The sequence below is a fragment of the Siphateles boraxobius genome, unplaced genomic scaffold (assembly GCF_051911475.1).
Source record: "Siphateles boraxobius isolate OS27281-9 unplaced genomic scaffold, OSU_SipBor_1 29, whole genome shotgun sequence".
Taxonomy (NCBI): Eukaryota; Metazoa; Chordata; class Actinopteri; order Cypriniformes; family Leuciscidae; genus Siphateles; species Siphateles boraxobius.
The window spans coordinates 4,476,219-4,495,650 of NW_027508908.1; the positions used below are offsets into that span (position 1 = coordinate 4,476,219).

General features: G+C 41.0%; 1 protein-coding gene across 4 annotated transcripts in view; it reads left to right on the plus strand.

Moving 5' to 3' along the window:
* The window catches only part of sorcs1 (sortilin-related VPS10 domain containing receptor 1), a 240,968-nt gene that overhangs the window by 87,392 nt on the left and 134,144 nt on the right, over positions 1–19,432 (plus strand). Inside the window, exon 1 of one of the 4 annotated variants that reach the window (XM_077246245.1) lies at positions 292–404. The exons of 2 other annotated variants lie outside the window; for them this stretch is intronic. The gene's annotated coding sequence lies outside the window, so the exon portion shown is untranslated. Of the gene's footprint in view, positions 1–291; positions 405–19,432 lie in introns of those variants that run through there. One more of the 4 variants, XM_077246246.1, reaches the window with a different exon arrangement.

Genomic DNA, 19,432 nt, shown 5'->3' on the forward strand with positions numbered 1-19,432 from the left:
TCCCAAACATTGTTGGGGAAAATTACTTTCAAAAGTATGGATTACAATATTGCATAATTCCTCAAAAAGTAACTAACTGTGTTACTTACTGTGTTACTCAGTTACTTTTTATGGAAAGTAATGTTACGTTAATTTTGTGTTACTTTTTAGTTTGTTTGTTTTTGATAACAAAAAAGTTTTTTTTGTTTTTTTTGGCTAATGTAAAGGCCCTTTCACAGCCAACAACAAACCTCAGGCTGAAGGAAATTCACACCTGTACAGTAGAGGGCGCTGCTCAAACAAACCTTTCAGCTGTGCTGCCATTCTAGATTGCAGAAGAACAGGAACAATTTTTTAAAAACAAATGTAATATTCATCTAAAGTCTTTGTTTGCTTATTAGTATGGTTGAATTGGATCATCGAAGGTAAGCAGCAATTTAAATATATAAAGTATTTTTGTGTACTTTAACACATTTAATTATTGCAGATTTGCATTTCACTGTTATTATTCATTTTGAGAAACCCTGAATCTGTTTTTGTGCTAGTCCTAGTCCAACTACAGTGTTTGAGGGCAGGGCAAAGTTGAAATTGTTCGCCGAGAGCCAAAGAAGACCATAGGTGTTATGCAAATTTGTTACATTGTTTCATAGTTATGTAACAAGTGAGGCTGGAATTCAGAATCGATTCCTTTTTTTAGGATGCAATAACTCTATTTGACATGCACTTTGATCTTTGAAACTTTGAAGATATTTACATTCACAAACAGGTATATAACACACTACATGAAAGGTAATAATCCAAAACAACATATTAGGGGCACTTTAAGTACACTTACTGTGTTGCCTCTGGTTTAAATAAGGTGTTTGGGAATGTTAAATACTGTCTCTGTAGGCTGCTCACTAGGTTTTGCAACACACCAAGAATCGCACTCTTTGTACTCTGTCAAATACTTGTTGGACCTGGGCTTTGGAAGTAAAACGGGATGAGAGTTGGACAGATGAGATATGAATGGTTGGCATCTGCACAGTAATATAAAGCAGGGAATTGAAAATTGCATCTAAATGGAATATTAAGCCTGCTAGGAGCAAGATCTGCTGAATTCTGACCTTGTGTTTTACTGTGGTCATTGAGAAATAATGAGATACCTGCTATGCACCGGTCACATCTGATTCTTAGCGAAATGGCACCTAATACAGCTCCATAAGAGGAATTTCACAGAGCGGAGAAATTTGCCGTCGTGGCACAGAAGCGAATGGAATAAAAAAAGGGCAAAAGAGAAGGGAGGTGTTTTGGGTGCGTAGAGCCTGTACATCTTTATCATAGATTGTGTGTTTTAAATGGGCAGGATAGTCAAGCATGTTTTCTAATATTCAGAGCACAATCTTGTGGTCAGACTATTCATCATCTCAATCCTGGTGAAAAATGGCGGGGTCACTAATAGGGCAGTGAAATATAATCACAGTCCTGGGTCAGGTTGTTCGAGAACAGTGATTTTGAATTGCTTACTTACATAACAGCAGCTATCGTATCTGCCAGGCTGCATTTGAATGGATGCTCGCTCTGATTTAGATGCTCAAGGATACATTATCTATATTGATTACATCAATGTAATGGCAGTTACTCAAAAGAAGCATTATCTTGATAAAAACGTGTGAGGAAACCCCCTCTTAAAGTCCAGAACTCTGTCACATGCCCAGAATCGTCCAGTCGCACAGACCGACACAAAATGAGAACATAAATGGGACTTTAAGTGCATGTCAACAAATTATGCCACAAAACTCTGCTTTCTGAATGCTGCGATGGCAATGCTTCAGTTTATGTAGCATTGCAATGCACAAATTCATGGTCGGGTCAAACCGCAAATAATACATTTTTAATGCAAATATATTCACAGCACAAAGTAAAGGTACGGCATTCAAAATGACTGATCGTGATAGAATTCCTTCTATTTATGTCTTTTCACATGTCTGTGCCTTAGACAAGAGTTAATTGGTCCCTGTTTTACGTTTTTTTTCCTGCATAATGAAAAATCTGCTCATTATTTCTCTCCTCTGGAGATTCATTTATGGAATAATGTGCTGAAATTTTATATGAGGTCACAGGGTTAAAATTGGGAAATACATGCTGAAATGACCCATTTCTCCACTTACAATCAGTATACAAGGAAATATAGCAACAATGATTTCAGATCAGCACAGAAATTAAGTACAAAGAAGTTTATACAAAGAATCTTGCTTAGAATGCTGATTTTGTCCAATAATGCTTAGCATGATTTTGTCCTAATCCCACAATAAAATAAAAAAGCTTATCTATCTATCTATCTATCTATCTATCTATCTATCTATCTATCTATCTATCTATCTATCTATCTATCTATCTATCTATCCATCTATCCATCTATCCATCTATCCATCTATCCATCTATCCATCTATCCATCTATCTATCTATCTATCTGTCTGTCTGTCTGTCTGTCTTATATAACAGCAGCTATCCTGTTATATAATCCAGCTATCCGTACGTCCTTCCGTCCGTAGAAGAATAACAATAAAGAAACATTTATTATTATTATTTTACATTTCTTATTATTATTTCTTATACATTATTATTATTATTATTATTATTATTATTATTATTATTATTATTATTATTATTATTATTATTATTATTATTATTATTATTATTATCTTATTACATTTCTTATTATACACAGTATTACTGTGTATAATAAGAGATGTAAAATAATAATAAGAAATGTAAAATAATATTTATTAAAGGGTTCTTTAAGGGTTCTATATTGAAATGACTCAAACGTGAGTTATCGTGAATAAAAAACAGCTATTGAACGATCAGAATCAAGGATTGGAACTAACGTTTTATAAATAAATATATATATATATATATATATATATATATATATATATATATATATATATATATATATATATATATATATATATTAAATAGGCCTATATATTTAATATTTATATTAAATATTAGAAATATATACGTATATAAAAGTTTGAGGTTGGTAAGATTTATTTTATATGTATAACTTAGTGTCTTATAACTTACGTAACTTCTGCAATGCTAAACCTTTTAGCAGAAGTTCTTTCTGTGAAAAGTATTGTTTGCTTTTTTATTTATTTATTTAAACATAGAAAAAAATAAATGGCCCAAGTTGTATAATGCAAAGACATCCATACATTTTTCAATTGTGGCATAAGTGGCGAAAAATGTTCCGGCCTTTTTATATAAATATATATTTTAGCCGAGGTAATCATTCTAAAAACTTACTTCTGTAACATATCTCAGACTTTTTGCAGTTCTCTTCCAAGCTTCAATTTCTTCTGAAATGACCGTCACATCCGCACTCTCTTTCATAATCACACTCCCTCCAGCATCCACTTGATGAGAGAGCAGAATTGCTGATTCCCATCGTCGCGTACTATAGTGTGGCCCTGCATGACACCACTAGATGACCAAGTATCAACGTTCAGCCAGAACACTCTGGATTCTCCTGCTATTTTCATGTCGCATACAGTCTGGCATGACAGTAAATGGAAGGGAAGGAATCTTTAAAGCAATGAGAGGGTCTTCTCTGATGGATCCTGATGGATGCATTCTTCCCTCAGATTCTGACTCTATTTCTGAACATCAATACTAAACGTAGCATTGCCTGCCACCTGACTCCGATGGGAATGAATGGAGAAGGAAAGCAGATGAAGAGGCACTCGCACAGCCTCACAAGATGGTGCAGCTGTGTTGTACATGTGCTGAACAAGACAGCCGCAGCGGCAGAACTTGTATGATGTCTCCAGGCTCATGGATACTGCAGACAGACAGAGAAGAGAAAAGGAAGGATCTAATAGCTCAGGAGAAGTGCTCATCTGTGTTAAAATATATCTTCATTTGAAGGGGTATCACCCAAAACTTTTGTCATCCGTTACCATTGTTGTTCCAAACCTGTGAGTTTATTTTTTTCTGTTGAACACAAACAAAGTTATTTTAAAGAGTGTTGGTAACCAGACAGTTGACGGTGGCCATTGACTTTCATACAAATCTTTTTTTCTTCCTATACGGAAGTCAATGGCTACTGTCAATTGTGACAGACTCGGGATGTTTTGGCCGAGAAAATCAAAAGGATGTGACGGTTAAACACGCTACCGAGAGTCTCTCTTCCGTTCCATGGCACATGAAACAAATGCTTATACAATGTTCAGGATAATGTCGAAACAACCATTTTTAACTGTACTGTCAATGTGTCATGCAAAGAAAATGGATCAATTCAAACTATAATCTCACATAACCAGACCTATCTAGTCTATAGTCTCAAATATACTTTTTAATCAAACTATCACATTAGTGGGATTTTAATTACCTCATCTGTCAACATGATGCAGGTGAATTGCAAAGCTGGAGCAAACATATCCACATTTCAATGATCAGATGCTTTCTTACCGCTGTCATTTTTGTTGTTTATTTTGTTATTGAGAGGGAAGTGCGCAGCACATTTTTACATATTCATCTAACAGCGCTAATAGCAGTGTGGACGGCGTCTCAGTATAAGTGTTTGCTAACAGTATAAGAAGAACGAAAAATAACTTTGCCGTGAGTATATCAGGGCATTGAATCACGTTCAATCTCTTGTTCGTTACGTGAGCACGAGTGTCCTTACTGTTTGACTGCCCTATAGAGTATTATTAGACAATGCACTTTTCTTAATATTACCGTATTTTCCGCACTATAAGGCGCACCGGATTATAAGGCGCGCCTTCACTGAATGACCTATTTTAGAACATTAACTGTATATAGGGCGCACCGGATTATAAGACGCATAAGATACTGCAGTCAAACGTTTGACTGGGTTTGCGTTATGCCTCCACTAGATGTGCTAAAGGGAATGTAACGAGTGCGCGGTGCCGGAGGCGAGGCGTTTATTAGTAAGCGTGAGCGCGCTGGGGCGGGCACCTAACTTACATTCGCAGCCTGACTCATACGAGTATTCATGTGCGGCGGCTCGCTGACAGCAACAGCTGGCTGTTTTGAATGAGATGACCCGGCTACTGTGAACGGGGAACGCTTTATGAACATTCTGTGACGCGAGAGCAGCGCCGGGGACAGTGTGTCTGTTCGTATGTCTGTTAGTAAGAGTGAGCGCTCATGAGCGGGCACGTGACTTACACACATAACCTGATTTATACGAGGTTGAACAGGCCGTGTGACAGAGTTGGAATAAGATGGACACGAGCGCGAGTTCGCGGGCAAATTTAATAACGCGGAGCGTTATTAACCAATTGATCCAATTAACCAATTGATCCATATATAGGGCGCTCCGGATTATAAGGCGCACTGTCGTTTTTTGAGAAAATTAAAGGCTTTTAAGTGCGCTTTATAGTGCGGAAAATACGGTATGCCTAAAATGTGTTTAATATCATTATTGGTAAGGATAGTATGATATAATATCAGTCTTAAAATGCAAGATTTAAAGTGCACCTAAAGTATACTTGAAATATTTCAATTTTATCACAATCAAATATACTTAAAGTATAAGTATAAAGTATATCTTTAATTGGACATCAGCACTATTTCTGGAAAACTAAAGTACATTAAGTACAAAATTACTTGTTCCAATTTAGCAGACTTTAAGTCTATCAATTTAGTATACTAAAAGTACAATTGCAGGGGATTTATATTAAGTCCGAAATATGTAAATGTATTTGTAGTATACTTGCATAAAAGCATAAAATAAATGTATTTCAATTATATTTTAGTATATTTATTGTTCTCTAGGGGGGTGCTATTATCTCCAACATCATCAGGAATAAAAGCAATAAATTCAATAACTAAATACATACATAGAAAAATATTTTGGTAAAAGAATCATTCAGGTATCAGTCTAATGACAGCTGAAGGCGTAAGTGTTACGGTACAATGAACACTTCAGACGTTCTGCTCCTTCGTGTGTTTCCTTCTCCATGAAGTCTCTGGCAGGTTTTAATCAGGTCCAGCTTAGCTCACAATTTATTTTTCTCAGAGCCAAGTCAATATATTAGCATATGATTAATTACTCTCGTTATATACGCAGACATTGAACTTGATGAGGTTTGCTAATTCCAAATGCTGATAAGGCTAAACAGAAGAGATGAATTGCATTGTGGGTAAAGCAGTCAAGTATTTGCTTTTTCCAGTGATAAACTCATCTTCAGGATATCCAAATATCATTATAATGCACTGGCTTATCAAGCTGGAACTGTGTGTGTGTGTTATTTTCTTGACAGCTTTCTTTTTGTTTGCATTACTTAGACTGGAAAACATTCAAAGATTTGTTTGTTTGTTTGTTTAGTAAAAATGAACATATAAATAAAAACTCAAGACAAATATTAAAAACAAATGCAGCGTACACTGTTTTGGTATCCCTAGTTACACATGTTGTATTTTTAGGATAAACAAAATCTGTTAAATGTTATAATATAATGATGTAAATAAAACAACCTTGCGACTTCAGGAGCTAAACTGGCAAGTTAATGCAAAGTGATTTTTTTCTATACACCTTACAGTTTATTTTACTTTACATTACTTTAGCCTGGACTGCCACTGGTGCATATGGAAGCTTGTTTCCACTCAGAATAAAAAATAAAAAAGGTAATTGTGACTTTTTATCTCACAATTGTGACTTTTTTTCACACACTTGCGAGTTTATATCTCACAGTTCTGGCTTTTGGGAGTTCTGTGAGTTATAAAGTCAGAACTGAGTGATTTGTAGTCGCAATTGCTAGTTATGAAGTCAGAATTGTGAGATATAAACTCGCAATTGCGAGAAATAAACGTTTATGATTATTGTTTAATGTTTATATCTCACAATTCTGACTTTATAACACGTAATTGGGAGATATGAAGTCAGTATTGCGTGATGTAAAGTCGCTGTATGATAGCGTGATGTAAAAACTTTTTATTGCACAATTGCGAGTTTACATCTCGCAAATCTGACTTTATATCTCGCAATTGCGAGTTTATATCTCGCAATTCTGACTTTATAACACCTAATTGCAACTTTATATCATGCAATACTGTCTTTATATCTCGCAATTCTGGCTGGACATGTGGCAGAAAGAACAACTGTTTGCGAAAAAACTTGCCATTGATGTACAAGTAATTGCAATAGGCGTGTGTGTGTGTGTGTGTGTGTGTGTGTGTGTGTGTGTGTGTGTGTGTGTGTGTGTGTGTGTGTGTGTGTGTGTGTGTGTGTGTGTGTGTGTGTGTTTTGAGAAACATCTTTATACTGCAAGGCTATATTTATTTTATTTTTATTTGCTATTTATATATTATTGTATTGCCATTACCTGTTTTCATACAGAAGTTTAGTTTCCTAAATAAGTAAATATATCACTTTTTTTTTTTAGTTGCATATTGGAGTTAAAATGGTTCTTCCATACCATAACACTGCACTTAGATATGTGTGAATTTCCCCCACCAGGAGTAATAGCTTATATAGTTCTATTCTATTTAATTTGTTCTATGTTCTATGTAAAATGTTCTATTAAAGAAAATATAGAAAATAAATATTTGTGTTTGCTGTAAAGTGGTTAGAAAAAATGAAAATCGGAATCGACTAAAATCGGTATCGGCAGGCCAAACTCATGAAAAATCGGAAATCGGAATCGGCCTAGAAAATTGTAATCGATGCATCTCTAGAAAAAAGTTTATCTTTTAATTATCGTTTAAAATGTTTTATTCTGTGGCGGAAACAAGCTTCCATAGGTGCCTCCTCATGAAGACAAGAAAAGAAAAAAAGCTGTTCATCCTTCTTTTTAACCTTAATTTCTCTTTCCACAGTATTCATATTTTTGTAACAGACTGTATTGCAACGCAGCAGCTTTTGTGTGAGGAAGTTTGCTGTGCCCCTTTTCTCATCAGTAACTTTGAAGCCATAAAATAGTTCTGCCTATCTGTCAACACTTCCTCCCTTTCTACATATCTCCCCTTCTCACTCTCCTTCCTCTGTCTATCTCTCCGCATCAGTGCTCCATTCCCCACCCCTGCGCTCCGCTACACAGCGTCCCACCCTTAATCCTCTTTCCGAAGCCATCCAGCCTTGCAGTCTCTCTTCTTCAGTTCTTAAGTGACAATATTCAGTGAACATGGATGTACATAACACAGAGGCTTACAATGTACCTCAGGTTGTACGATTCTGCTGGTTACTGTAACATGAGTTGCGTTTGGGGCTCGAGTGATGCATAACTCCTCTTTCTCCTGCATGGCGAGGCTCTGTTAATTTATGCATTAAGTTGGACAGGATCCAGTTCAGAAATTTTCCAGTGGCTCTTAGACATCAGGAGAGGCTCAAATCATTTTCCTGAGAGTAATTGGAGGGTGCGAGGAAGGCCATTAATGCGGTGATGCCAGAGAAACAGAGAGCCAGTGATCAATCAAGTGCATACAAGCTGTGGGGTCCATACACAAACACCGCTCATTTTCATCGAAAGCTTTTTAATAGATGTTTGTGCTAAAGATGAAACGATTACTGGTTTGACGATAAACCACAATAAAATTCTCGACGGTTAGTATTACACCATGTCCTAACCAAACGTGATGCAATAAGATTCCAGCGCCAAGCAGTTTGTCTCGTGATAACGATTCGCGTCAGAATCACAGCCAATCAGAAGAGTGTGTGGGCGGAGCTCACTATCACAGCCAATCAGATGTGCACTGCACTCGCAATGAAATAGATAAGTGCATAATCAAAATCATATTGCATCATTTTAACATTATTAAAATACATACTGAGTGAATGTTGTAAGTCACCAAACCAACATTTTTTGTTCATTTAAAATTCGGCCATCAAAACTTAGTGAAATGATTTCAGTGTGTGTATTAGTACACATTTGAACAATACAGTGATAATACTGATAACCATGATCATTTTGGTCACTATAATCGTGATATGACATGTTCATATTATTTCTTCTCTAGTTTCTGCACCTTCATTAGCCGGTGAATCTGATCAACATCTTTGTTGATCCTGGATGAACATTCCAATCAACCAATCAGATTTGAGAGTTTATGTGAAGTTTAGGCTTACAACTAGGGTTAGGTGCTTCTACATCAGTGTTTTTTCACCTCTCATTTACCTCTGATTTTAGGGATACTTTATGGGTATAGGGTTAGGTTTAGGGCTAGGGAGAGGAATGTTGCTTGTCTTATTTATACTTCCCATAATGTTATTCCAAACCCAAATTTATTTTTCGTGTGGAGCACAAAAAGCTGTCAATCTCCAAAAAATGGCCCAAAAAAGATCATAAAGGTATCATAAAAGTAGTCCACAAAATGCAGCAAAATGTTATTGGTCATACCACTCTCATGATAAATTTATGATGAGTTTTCACTGTCTAGTTTTTCAAGAATCATTGGAACGGCACAAGGGTGGTGAATAATGACAGTATTTTATGTTTTGGGTGTATTATCTCTTGAAATCACTAGCTTGTGCAATGCTGGGATTACAGTTACTTTAAACTCGATTTCCTCATGCACTTTTGAAACGAGTGTATAAAAATCAATTTCCAGCAAAGGGATCAACGTAGGAAACCAAGTTATTCTCCTCTATCGATTCAGCATTCATCCTTGGCAAGTTATAAATCTATCAGCATCCATGAAGATTTCTACATATTTCTAGTTAAGGTTATTTAAGGTTAATTCATCAATATCCAGCATAGAAGATTTATATGCAGTGCGGCAGGGCCAAATATCGATCGGGTTACAACACGTCCCTTATTATCTGCTGGGCAATGCTGTCTTGATTGATTCTAAGGACTGAGATCAGTAAGCCTGCGCTCATATTCCCAAACATCCTGCTTTCAGTCTGGAGAAGGGAAAACATTTTATTCCAACATGGCACTAATCACGGACGGCTGTGATGTTATCTTGGACAGACAGAGGAGCCTCTTCTGTCAATGTTTGTGCTTGACAAAGTGTCTCGCAGAGTGAAAGTGAATCGCTTCTGTTTTATGATTTTATGTCACTAGGGTTTTGTAGAAGATAATGCAGATCTAATATTAAACAGGATCCTGCTTTTTTAATTAACAAAAAAAAAATACACTGAAAAAATGAATTCATCAATCATATATCTTATGAGCATTGGAGTATTAGTAAACTCTAGCATTAGTGGAATAAGTTGACATGTACTTGCAAAGTTACTTATAGTCAGTTAAATCAAAGTAAACTTTACAGATATTAAGCCGACAGTCTACTAATACTCTAATGACTGCTAGTTGTTCAGTTACTTATAGTTAGTGAATGTCTAAAGTGGACCATCGAGATAGTGTTACCAACTTTTGTCTTGAAAAATTGGAAATGCGGCTTTTAATTGTAGATTTAGCATGAGGAAAGTTTGTGTTCTTATTGATATCTCTGGCTTTTTAATGCAATCTTTGTAACAGTTTGAGACATTATAAAGACTTATTTTGAAACTTTGAGATTACTATGTTCTTTTCATAAAAAAAGACTGAAATATCATATTTGTGGTTGTTATTGAATGTAAATTCCAAGCACAGTTTGAGACGGTTATTATTGTCGAATAAAAAAATAATAATAAAAAAAAAATCATTACTTGAAATAATATGTATATTACACACATTTATACACATATAAATAAATAAATAAACAGACAAACATAAAACACAACAAAATTAAAATGGAAACAAATAAAGAAAATATAAAAATAAAATTGAATTATATTCTACAAAATCTATAATAGTATATCAATGACACTTAAATAACACTGATTTAAATCCTTCAGGATTTAATTTAATACACTTGAGATGGTTAGTTAAAAAAAGTTAAAGTCTCTGTTTGCTCTCTATTTAATTTCATGAATGTTAAGGAGAAAAAAGAGATTTTAGAGATATAATGACAGTGAATATGTGTGTTTTCTTCCCTGCATGATATTTTGTTTTTTGTTGTTGTTGTTGCTGTAAATATTTCATTATTTGATTTTGTAACGGGTGTATTTGTTCTTATTCACGCCTTTTATTTGAATGTTTTATTTCTTGATTGTTTTCTGGTGCTTCTTGTGCTATTGTTTATGTAACCTGCTTTTTTTGCTGAGTTTTCGTACTTTGGTTCTTGTAAGGCTTGTTTAACTTTTAAGTCAAGCCTTTTGGTCTCGTTTTTCGTTTATATTCCCCCCCCACTAATTAAACAACAGCACTTGGGTTCTCAACTTTAACTTAAGTGGATATGTTAGATATTTCACATTGTTTTGCATGTGATGCAAAGTAAAATTAAATACTACTTTTAAGATTAATATTTCCTCCATAACACTGATCAATAAAACAGAGAAGGCATCAAGTTAACTGTCCAGTTTGATCAGCCAAAATATATTAATATTGACTCCTTTCATGCAGCTACAGCTACTACTATTGTCAGCATATAATTCAGTCACCATAAGCAAACATCAATTTCATCCCATCAGTAAGTGGAACAGAACCAATAATCCTTCCATTTTACAGCACTGGCATCTTCCGTAATCATATAAGCTTATTTCGTTTTTGTAGCCGTGCTTGTATTGGTCTATGCATGTCTATCAATATGTCCATCTCTGTACAAGAAGAAAATGGCTGCGTGAAGTCCCAAGGGCTGAGTTTCAACATCTCATTATGAGAAAGTTGAGATGGGGTTGAGACCTGCGCTGATTGCAGTTCTCCTGTAAATGAAAGGGTGCGTGCGCACATCTTCGCCCGGCCTTCAGACACCCGTCCTCAAGGAGAACGCACTCGCCAGTCATATATTACCAGCAGTCGTACTGTACACATACATACTGATGTCTATCACTCACTTTTTTACACCAGACTGCATTTGTAAATTGCCGCCTAGATAACATGTGGGAGTGGAAATTGTAATTTCCTGCATAAATGAGGAACACAGAAGGTCAGCGCCATAACTGTGTCTGTCTCAAGAGCCCAGGTGGACTATGAGGAGCAAAGCCATCGATACCTAGAACATTATCATTCGTAATCAGACAGAAGTGGTGAGAACAGGCTTTGATTGGGGTACACAGTGCACAAGGAGTGTTTTGAAAGAATAAAGTACATGGAATGTGTGGTTGTGCTCATGGAAACCTCAGGAACTGATGCAACTCGATAAAAACAGTGCAACCATCTTCTGAAAGGAAACTAAAAATATATTTTATAATAATTAAACATATATATATATATATATATATATATATATATATATATATATATATATATATATATATATATATATATATATATATATATATATATCAATTACCCATAGCAGATCTATACAGGTGGAGCTGGAGAAGTTGGAGGGTTTTAGATGAACTCTGAAAGCGTGCCGCAAAATGCTATAGTGAATGGTATCCAGCCATTTAAATGTCGAGGGGCAAGCTCATTGGCTGCAGATCCAACGTGAACCAATCAGCTTGCGACAGGTAGTTAACACTGAAAATATCCATAGCTTGCGTCACGGACACATCAGCCGGCGCCATCTAGAGTTTCATGACAGAACTAGGCATTTTTCATATTAATACACATTAATTTGTCAATGTATGAACAAAATGCTGCAAAATATGTTTTCATATACACTCTTACAACTTGATTTAAACCTTTACAATTCTTATTCTGTTTATACACTTTTGGTTCTGAGCAAGGGTGTCAAAAGTGTACGTCCTTGAAATACTTCCACCAGTGTTATTCAGACTTCTGTGAAATGTGTGTTTCATATTTTATTGACATCTCGTCAGTTGGAATTTATAATCATTACAACTGTTGGACTTTCAAGAAATTATAAATGACTCTGACGTTGATTTTTTGTTTTTTTTTATCATTCCAGACATTACAACCAAATTTTGTCCTTTATAATAGTTGTATCTATGTAGCCAAGTGCACATCCACAACACTGAAACTCATCAGTCTTGAATGTTTTAAGTCTGTCAAAAAAAAAAAAAAACCCTGATCTCCAACCACTCTTCTAGCTTTTTTTATTTTTTGTTTTCCTCAGAACTTTTTGTTGACGTGTCAGCTTGCTTTCGAACGAATTTCGGAATAACAACCACAGTCAGAGAGCCAAAAAAAGGTGCAAGCCGAGAGACCAATAGAGAGAGACAGAGAAAGAGAAAGAGAGAGAGAGAGCGAGAGAGAGAGAGAGAGAGAGAGAGACAGAGAGAGAGAGAGAGAGAGAGAGAGAGAGAGAGAGAGAGAGAGAGAGAGAGAGAGAGGATGCATTATTGTGTGTGATTATTATAAAGTTTGCCCTAACACGACACAAAACAAGAAACTGTGAGTTTTCAAATGTGTTGCAAGCTTGTGCGGTTGATCTTGTTTATTCGGCTTGTTAGTGACACCATTTGCAGTCGTGCTGCCTAAAAATGGTGCTCTTTATTTAAGTAGGGCAACACTACACAAGGGCAAGAGTAGGTTCGGTAGCAGATAGTGTGGAAGTACCTTTACGTAAGTGCCATCGTGTCCGGTATCATCAGTCGAAAGAGAGAGAGGCCATGCATTCCATTTCAATAATTGTGTCAAGTGTTATCTCGCTCTTATGGCAACTTGCTAAACAATGATTTATCACTCGAATAAGCACAGTTTTCACTCACATCATTCATTTTGGCCCCCGGCCTGTCAAATACAACGATGTTCACATGCGCTTCACACATGCTGAGATGTACACACACAAACACGAATACAGACATTTCTGTCTCTTATGCAAACTCACGCACAAGGAGAAACAATGCATTTTTGCATTTCCATAATGATTATCATCATCTTATATCCCTGCTGTGAAAATGTGCTGCTTATCAAGCTACCTATATTAAAGCAATCAAACCACGGGAGCTGTATTAAACTCTACTGATTTAAATATTATTTTAATTATATGTGATCATATTTTAATCGAGAAATCACATTTGCATATAAATACATACAGTGTAGTGGGGTCCTAAAGTCTGAGATCCACTGGAAATGTGTTTGTTTGTTTGTAAACCTGGAAGTAAATGGAAAGTTTTAGGATCCATTTAAAAGTTTTGATGTGAAGGTCAGATTTCTTGAACACTACGCAAATGATTTCCTTACTTTTAGGTCTAGTTTTCCAGTACAAATATCTAAACGTTCGCAAGCCAAGACACATTTACTCGAGAAGCAAAATGATTTAAGATATTAAGCCTTGTATTATGAAAAATTAATGAATATTTTGTGGGTTTATGTTTAAAACGTACTCGGTTACTAACGTAACCTCGGTTCTCTCTAGAGAGGGAACGAGTACTGCGTAATATCTTACGCTATGGGGAAAACCTCTTTTCCACGAGATATTGAAGCCAAAAATTATCCTTTAATTTTGATTAATGTAAAACGCTGTGCGGCAGCGTGCAGACATAGGCAAGACGGCTCGCGCGCCTATTGGCTGCCCTGCGGCAACAGCAGCAAGCCTATCGAGAGAGGCCCTGCGTGACGTGACATCCAATGGGGGTGCTTCGTGCCCATTTCGTCGCGTCCCGCCAGAATAGGCGTGGCCTTGGCCTATAAATACGCTCGACAGGCTGATACAAACTGGTTTTCAACGCTGAAGCGAACCAGCGCTGTTGTATGCACGGCAAGATACGCAGTACTCGTTCCCTCTCTAGAGAGAACCGAGGTTACGTTAGTAACGAGTACGTTCTCTTACGAGAGTATCTCTCGTACTGCGTAATATCTTACGCTATGGGGAACACAATGTAAGACACCGTGCGTACTGGGATCCGACACCAAAGTCCCAAGGGCAGTAGCCCGGGGCTCATATAGTGCATAATCACCGTAGACTCACAGAGAGTCGGAGAAGAGAGGCTACCAGCATCATTCCCCACGAAATAGCATCCCATAGGAGCTAGTTATGTCAACAGTATATCCCGCAGACAGGGTGAACGCGTTCAGCCTGAACTGGGCAAAAATACGGGCTATTCAACACCCATGGAGCTGTTCCATCGATCAGCGAGCGATACTCAATCAAAACTCAGCATTCTGCGCCGGCGCAGCGGGACAGATAGTACTGAATTCTAGACCGACAGCAGCTTGGCCTGTAAGGCGGGAACTTCTAGGTTATAGAACCTTATAAATGTAGACGGCGAGGCCCAGCCCGCCGCCATACAGATATCATGCAAGGAAATCCCACTAGACCACGCCCACGAAGAGGCCACGCCTCTCGTGGAGTGCGCTCTGACACCCAAAGGACACTGCAGGCCCTTAGAAGTGTAAGCCAGCGCTATGGCATCGACTATCCATCTGGATAGGCTCTGTTTTGATGCGGCCAGTCCCTTGGAGCGTCCGCCAAACAAAACAAAGAGCTGCTCGGTCTGCCTGAAGACAGACGAGCGGGACACATAAGCTCTCAGCACCCTGACGGGGCAAAGGAGATTAGCATCCGCTTCCTCATTGTTCACCGGGAGGGCGCATAGGGAAATAACCTGGGCCCTGAACGGTGTGTTGAGGGATTTTGGCACGTACCCGTGCCTTGGTTTGAGTATGACTTTTGAGTCATTAGGCCCAAACTCAATACAGGACGCGCTTACTGAAAGCGCTTGCAAGTCCCCCACGCGCTTCATTGAAGCAAGAGCCACACGAAATACCGTTTTGAAAGACAGGTGCTTCATGTCTGACAAATGGATTGGCTCGAATGGGGCACCTTTCAGGGCTTCCAGAACCGTAGAAAGGTCCCACATAGGGACTGAGGGAGGTCTGGAAGGATTCAGCCTCCGAGCTCCCCTGAGGAACCGCACGACGAGGTCGTTCTTCCCCAGTGACTGGCCAGACGTCGGTTTTGCAAACGCCGTTACGGCCGCCACGTATACTTTGAGCGTGGACGGGGTTCTACCCTTATCCAGCAGCTCCTGAAGGAAGGAGAACACTTCCGTAACCCCGCAGTATACGGGTGAAAAGCCCTGAGCTTGACACCAGGTAGAGAACACTGACCATTTCGAGGAGTAGAGCCGTCTAGTAGACGGGGCCCTAGCCTGCGTGATCGTGTTTAACACTCCCTCCTGGAGGTTAGCGGGTACCCGTTGATGGCCTACACATGTAGGGACCATAACTCCGGGCGAGGATGCCAAATCGAGCCCTTTGCCTGAGAGAGGAGGTCTCTCCTCACCGGTATCGGCCACGGGGCAGTGCTGGTCAGCTGCATCAGGACTGGGAACCAGGTTTGGTTCATCCATAGCGGAGCCACGAGCAGCACTGGGCATCCATTTTCCCTGATTCGTTCCAGCACTTGAGGCAGGAGCGAGACGGGGGGGAAAGCATAGAGGGGGCGTCGGGGCCATACGTGGGCCAGCGCGTCCCTGCTCTTGGAGAAAAAGTTCGGACAGTGAGCGTTTTCCTGGGACGCGAACAGGTCCACCTGCGCTCTGCCGAATATCTCCCACAGCAGTTGGATCGTCTGCGGGTGCAGCGAACATTCCCCTGCTGGGACATTGTTTCTGGACATTCTGTCTGGTCCCAGATTCAGGTGACCAGGCACATGCGCTGCTTTCAGTGAAAGCAGGTTGTGCTGAGCCCAGTCCTGGAGGCGTTTCGTCAGCCTGTAAAGGCTTTGGGACCTGACGCCGCCCTGGTGATTTATGTACGCCACCACTGACATGTTGTCCGACCGGACTAAGACGTGGCGGCCTTTTATCTGGGGACAAAAGCGCCTTAGCGCGTTGTCTACTGCCAGCATTTCTAGACAGTTTTTGTGTAGGAGCTTCTCCCGTTCTGACCACTGGCCAAAGAACGGTCTGCCCTCGAGCAGCGCTCCCCATCCCGAGGTGGAGGCGTCCGTGGACACCACCATCACACTCGAGGGAGTCCCCAGACTCACGCCTGACTGGTACCAGTCTGCTTTTTTCCAAGGTTTCAGAGCCGAGACGCATTTCCTGTCGACCCTGAGGCGAAACAGACCAGCGGCCCAAGCCCCGGGCGGAACTCGTGCTTTCAGCCATAACTGCAGTGGGCGCATGCGAAGCAGGCCCAGCTGAAGTACTGAAGATGCTGAGGCCATGAGGCCCAGCATTTTCTGAAACCGTTTGAGCGGGACTATGGAGCCGCGGCGGAAGGATTTCACAGCGCGCTGAATGTTCAGTCCTCGCTCCGGCGACAGACGTGCTGTCATAGACAGCGAGTCCATCACTGTTCCCAGAAAGGAGATTTTCTGGCTGGGAGACAGCGAACTCTTCGCCCAATTGACTGCGAGACCCAAATTCTCGAGATGCTCGAGTAATGCGGTCTTGTGTTCTATGAGCTCTGATCGTGATCGAGCTAGAATCAACCAGTCATCCAAGTAGTTCAAAATTCGCATGCCCTGAAGTCTCAGGGGTGCGAGAGCCGCGTCCATGCACTTCGTGAATATACGGGGTGCTGGAGACAGGCCGAACGGTAGGACTGTGTATTGATATGCCTGGCCCTCGAAGGCGAATCTCAAGAATCGCCTTTGACGTGACGCAATCTGTATTTGGAAATAGGCGTCTTTCAGATCTATTGACATGAACCAGTCTCCCTGGCGCACGTGATCGGGGATTTTGCTGGTTGTCAGCATTTTGAACTTGCGTTTCAGAAGCGATTTGTTCAATTGTCGCAGATCTAGAATGGGTCTGAGACCCCCGTCTTTTTTCGGTACCAGAAAATATCTGCTGTATACACCCCCTTCGCTCTGAGCCTGAGATAAAGGTTGTTTTATAAACACCTGTGTCTGTGTGTGGGAATGGGCACTGTGACGTGGGCATTCTTACAACACTCATAACACCATCGGCTATGGCCGGGACACCAGAAAATACACTCTTTATTGGATTTATCTGGGTAGCCGTAAAAACGGCTGTTGTGTGCAGGCAAGCGGGCAAATGAACCGACTTGTTGACTGCTAAATACACTGGAACAGTCACATCGCATGGAACTGGACGAGCGAAATGTTTCGGTGAAAATCCGGCCGCAGCGAGATTTGAACACCGTCGCTTTCCTAGGATGGCTAGGAAGGCTTTGAGACCTCGGGCTTGATCTCAATCCTCGGCCGGGGCCCGCGCTGAGGGGGGCGGCGTCCAGCAGAGCGAGAGCGCGGTCTCTGTTCTCGGGCCTGGCGGCGCTGAGAAGCGGCGGCGGGTGGTGCAGGCTGTGGCTGTGAGCTACGGGCAAACGGCTGTTTCGAGCGACCTACTGCGGAGCTAGAGCGCTTCGGGAGGAAGTGCTTCATAGCCTGCAATGTCTTCTGAACCTCCTGGAATCTGTCCGCGAAATCTTTGACGGCAGATCCGAAGAGGCCCACTGGCGAAATGGGCGCGTCGAGAAACACAGAGCGCTCCGAATTCGTCATTTCAGACAGCGTTAGCCATAGGTGTCTCTCAGCCACGGTTAGAGAGGCCATGTTCCGCCCAACGGCCTGTGCAGCAGATTTAGCGGCGCGAAGAGCCAGGTCTGTAGCGCTCCTTAAATCCGCAACGCTGATCGATCCCACGCCTTCCTCGTCCATTTTTCGGAGAAGGTCGGCCTGGAAGATCTGCAGGATGGCCATTGTGTGTAGCGCCGACACAGCTTGCCCGGCGGCGGTGTAAGCGCGACCGTGCATGGCTGACGTCACTCGGCAGGCTTTAGATGGCAACACCGTCTGTGCTCGCCTTCCAGCAGAGGGCGGGCAGAGATGTGATGCTACCGCTGCTTCCACAGGAGGAAGAGAAAGGTACCCTCTGTCTTTCGCACCGTCCACAGTGGAGAATGCAGCAGAGACAGATGTACGCATTCTGGCCGAGAAGGGGGCGTTCCAAGACCTTGCGACTTCTTCGTGAAGCTCAGGAAGAAAAGGCGCGGGTCTGGACTGTGATGGGGCGTGGTCCTTCTTGAGGAAACATCCATCCAGTCGGTTGCGCGGGGGTTGCGCGGGTGCCTCCCAGTCGAGGCCGAGGTTGTCGACGGCTTGAGAGAGCAGACACATCAACTCAGACTCAATGCCCGCTCTTTTCCCGGAAGGCTCGCGAACAGCGGAGGGGAGGTCCACAGAGCTCGCCCAATCTTCGCTGTCCGACGCCAGGATAGAACAAGCCTCGGCTGTTTCGTCGATCTCAATGGCGGAAGCGGTGGCAGACGCCGGCCGCTGTCCATCGGTGAGTGACTCGAGCGATGACGGCGAAGCTAGCGGGCGAACCGGCGAGCTTAGGCGGGCAGGAGAGGGCTCGGGAACGCGCTGAGCGCGGCACTTTTTACGGCCCGGCGTCGCAGCGGGTTGAAGTGCAGGCTCTGAGAAGGATGCCAGGCGAGTCCTCAGAGTCACCATAGGCATTAGCTCGCAATGAGGGCATCCGCCCTCGACGAGAGCGAGAGCCGCATGATCCTCACCCAGGCAGGAAACGCAGATGACATGACGGTCCCCGTCGCTGAGTGTGGCTCGGCACGAGCCGCAGGATCTTTGCATCTTTAAAAAGACGCTTGCTCTTTTAGAACAGATAGA